This window comes from Hevea brasiliensis, chromosome 14, assembly GCF_030052815.1.
Source record: "Hevea brasiliensis isolate MT/VB/25A 57/8 chromosome 14, ASM3005281v1, whole genome shotgun sequence".
Lineage (NCBI taxonomy): Eukaryota > Viridiplantae > Streptophyta > Magnoliopsida > Malpighiales > Euphorbiaceae > Hevea > Hevea brasiliensis.
The window spans coordinates 61,273,302-61,278,012 of NC_079506.1; the positions used below are offsets into that span (position 1 = coordinate 61,273,302).

Sequence of the window (4,711 nt, forward strand, 5' to 3'; positions counted from 1 at the left end):
AAGCAAACAGTCCAAAATCTAGAATCCAACCACCAGCATGAGCGCATTGCGCGGAATAACATTTCCTTAACATTATTAATAACTTAATTTATTTTATTTTTTATATAAAAATATAATTATCTTTTTAAAATTTAGATATTGTGTAATGAATGATAATAATAATTATATTATGACTAAATATTTGTTAATTTTATTAAATTAATTATAAATTATATTAAATTATTATATTTATAGTTAAGAATTTCGTATATATATATATATATATATATATATATATATATATATATATATATATATATATATATATATATATATATATTTGCGTTCAAATTACTATCATTATAATTAACATTTTTAGATGCTTAAAAATAAGGACATTAGAGCCAATTGATTATTTATTGCAAGTTTCTTTTATTTCTAAATACCTCAAACAATGAAGTTAGAATATTAAAAATAGAAATATGCAATGATGTTAGAATATTTATAAATATATTTGTATTTTGTGGCTTTTAATATTTAAAATTTTTATTTTGTATTTTTATTTTTTAATTTTTAATATTTAAAGTTCTACTATAAATATATTTCTATTTTTCTATTTTGTAGTTTTTAATATTTAAAATCTTAATATTGTAGATATTACATTTATAAATATATTTTTATGATTGTTTTTTATCTATAATTAATATAATATTTTAACTATTGTTTTTATCTATAATTAATATAATATTTTAACTACTATCTCTCAATAAAAATTAAATTAGTTCTTATTATAGTTGACCAAAAATTTCTTTTAGTTTCGAAATTATTTATATTTCTTTCATTATGACTATGTTTGGACCACACCATAATTAATTATGACACTGTTTGATAAATTTCAAATAACGGAATCAAAGTTTGAGAACCATAATCTCTGTTATGTATTTAAAAAAAAAAAAAGCATCTACTCTATCATAGAGTGTAGAACAAAAAGAAAATGTATACAGTAAAATCACTAGAAAATCTCCTATAAAATCTCCTTATGTTACAAAGTCTCCTAAAAGCTGGCATAAGTTGTTGCTGACAAGTTCAAATAAATTTGAACTCTCTAAAAAATTTGAATACTGATACACTCATATTATATAGATACTTTTAAGCATAATTGTATAATATTTCATGGCATTTAGAAAGTAATTGCATGCATATTTGATTATTTCATTAGTTTTTATAAATTTTAATGATCCACACTAAAATTTATGTTTTCTACATATTTTTAGATGTTATGAAGGAAATTCAAGGTATAGGAGCAAAGAAGGAAGCTTGGAAGAACTTAAGAAGCAAGGCAAGTTACTGATACACTTTACACGGGTCGTGTAAACATAGCCTCGGACCCGTGTAACCTCTTGCCTGGTAAAACTTGAAGAAGTACAGAAAAGCCACAGTACATGGGCCATGTGACCTGGGCCGTGTAACCTTCAAAGACCCGTGTAATTTTTTGTCACTAAGGCTTGAAGAAGTAAATGAAGCATGCACAAGTATATGGGCCATGTAAGTTGATCCGTGTAAGCCTCCAAGACTCGTGTAACTTACTGCCCCCCATCTGAAAAGAGGCCATCAGCTCTAGAAACTTACACGCTCTAAGCCGTGTAGTGACACATGGGCTGTGTACTACATTCCAATAACTTTCTAAATCCAATTCCAACTCCTATTTTGAAACACCAATTGGACTTCTAATGCCCTTAGGACTCTATAACTTAACCTTAGGACACCTAATATAAATAGAGGTCGGCAGAAAACATAAAGAGAGGAGAGTTTTTTTGGAGATATGGCTACATACACACGTAAAGGGAAGAGTTTTGAGAGAAGCCTTCCTGAGGAACCCTAGCCGTCTTGAAGAAGGATCACATCAATACCAAGGATAGACTTCTCAGCCAAAGTTTCATAAGTTCACAGCTGCAGAATTCTCCCTCGGTTCTTTTGTTTTAGTCTTCAGATTGGTTTTTATGTGCTTTTAGTTTTATTACAATATGTTTGTTAAACTCACCATGAGTGAGTAACTCCTTAAATTTTGGAATTTAGAAAGTAGCATTCTTGACTTTTGTTATGGATACATATTGAGTTTTATTTAATGGAATTAAGTTTTATTCTTTGATTCAATCTCTTGTGTTCTTAATGCATGCTATGTGCTGATACCACCTAGCTATGATCTAATATACTAATTGATGAATTGAGAGGTGAAGATTAGTATTGGAAAATCAAGATTTTTGAACCTAGGAAATCTAACCTAGAGATAGGCTGATAACCTTTGTAGAGTTTCAAAATTAATCATAGATCTAAAAGGGTTTTGATTAGGACTAATCACTAGCGAAAGTAGGGTTTGGCTCTAATTGAAATACACCTTAGATTCCATGAGAGAGGATCTAGGATACCTTAGGATTAATTTCCATCAAAGAAACAAACACTCAATCCATTGATAAAGCAAGATTAAAACTATAACAAGGTTAAGATGTGAAATCTAAAATTTCAGAATTATTAACAAAATTAGAATTCTTCTTAAGCTTCCAGATTCACTTTCTTTAATTCTCAATAGTTATTCTGTCTTAGTTTAGAATTTACCCTCGTATAACTTTTGGTAGTTTAAATAGTTAAGATTGCTATATAGTTTAGTACTTATGCCTATAACTCCTCGTCGGAACGATACTCTACTCATCACTTTATTACTTATTAGCGATCTGTGCACTTGCGGTGGTTATAAAACTAGGAAAACAAGATTTTGGCACCATTGCTAGAGAATTTAGTAATATTAGATAATATGCAATTTAGCTGATTTAAACATTTTTTTTTTGTTATTTTAGTTTAACTTTTTCTTCTTTTAGGTGCAGAAATTAGTACATGACCAGAACAACAAACCTCAAGAAGAATTGCTAGATTAGATTCTGAAATAGACAAGACTCTTAGAACCATCAGGAGAAGAAGAAGAAATTAAGAGCCACAACCTGAACCTGAAGCTATAGAAGGTCTAGTTATGGCTGATAAAAACAATAACAGGCAAAGATCCCTGAGGAACTACGAAGCCCCTAAAATTCAAGGATACCAGTCCAGCATCACCAGGCTTACAATCGAGGCAAATAATTTTGAACTTAAATCAGCATGGCTCCAGATGATCCAGTAAACACAGTTTGGAGGCTCACTTATGGAGGATCCACACTACACCTACAGTGCTTTCTCGCTCTATGTGATACCTTTAAGATGAGTGGAGTCTCTGATTAAGCCATTCGACTCCAAACATTCCCATTCTCTTTAAGAGATAAAGCAAGGAAGTGGTTACTCTCTCAACTAGCTGGTACTTTCACTAATTGGGAAGGTCTTTCACAAGCCTTCCTAGCACGGTACTTCCCACTTACAAAAATAGCAAAATTGAGGCTAAAACTGAACACCTTCAGGCAAAAGAAAGGAGAATCCCTCTATGATGCATGGGAGAGATACAAAGACCTTCAAAGGGAATGTCCCCACCATGGCATAGAAGATTGGCTCCTTGTCCAGAATTTCTACAATAGTTTGCTACCATTCACAAGGAGTTTAGTTGATTCAACAGCAGGAGGAGATCTTATGGAGAAAATAGTGGCTGAAGCTTTGGAATTATTGAAAATGGTTGTGTACCATAACTTTGAGTGGTCAAATGAAAGGGGAGATGCAAGAAGAGTAATAGGAATTGTCACACCTTACCCCTCTGTAAGGCATAACATGATCCCGTAGAATACCTAATGAACTACCAAACTTCACCTACCGATAACTCATTAAGTACCCTACAAGGGATTTTAAAACAATTTTCTTACTTTTTATTAGTGGTGAGCATTTTCTAATAAGTATTAAAACATTTAATTAAAGTTGAAAATTAGTTAAAATTTTTGGCCCATTTTATTTTTTCGCAAATTTTATAAAAATTTCGGCAGAGTGCCATCTGTATTTTGAGAAAACAGTTTTTCAAATACCTGAAAAAAAGCACTTCTCAACAACTTCTTCAAATTCACAATCAATTCCAACCAATTTCTCAAGTTTCAAAATTCAACAATCCTCATTTCTCAATTTCCAAAAATTCAGTAATCATCAAGATACTGTCAATCAATTTCATTAATTCATATTCCATTAAAGATAAACAATTTATATATACATCATACTAAAAATTTATATTAAAAGAAATTCAAACTAAATTTTATTACAAACTTTATACAAACTTTGTACAAGCTTTGTACAAGCTGCTCAAGACCAATTTTACATGTCCATACAATTACGTACATTACATACATCAAAATAAATATTTACAGTCAAGGTATAAATTATACCCGATAGCTTCAAAGCAGGTAGTTTCTCTGTCCTCAGCAGCTCACTCTGCTGCTCTTCTAGTCTTTATATCTGTGACAACAATAACAGTTATCGCTGAGTACTAGGAATCAGTGGTGCACAACATACTAAAAAAATCTTTATGCAGAATTTAAATCATATTTATTCAAAAATTAGACTGAACATGAGAATTAAATACAAATTGTGAATTATGAGATTTTCAATCCAAACAAGTTCATTTCGAAGTGTCAAAACCAATTTCATAAAACCCACAGTTGTATCATGCCATTCGAAACAAATATAATCTCAATAGCCAGAGGCTAAGGAGAAGTCACATCACAAGGCTAGCTAGCTCAAATATATGGATATCCATTCAATTTCTTCTTCTACTGGC

At 30.6% G+C, this 4,711-nt stretch overlaps 1 pseudogene; it reads right to left on the bottom strand.

Annotated features, from left to right (window-relative positions):
- Positions 1 to 3,396: 3,396 nt before the first annotated feature.
- On the bottom strand, positions 3,397 to 3,497 carry LOC131173586 (small nucleolar RNA R71; annotated as a pseudogene).
- Positions 3,498 to 4,711: the final 1,214 nt, after the last annotated feature.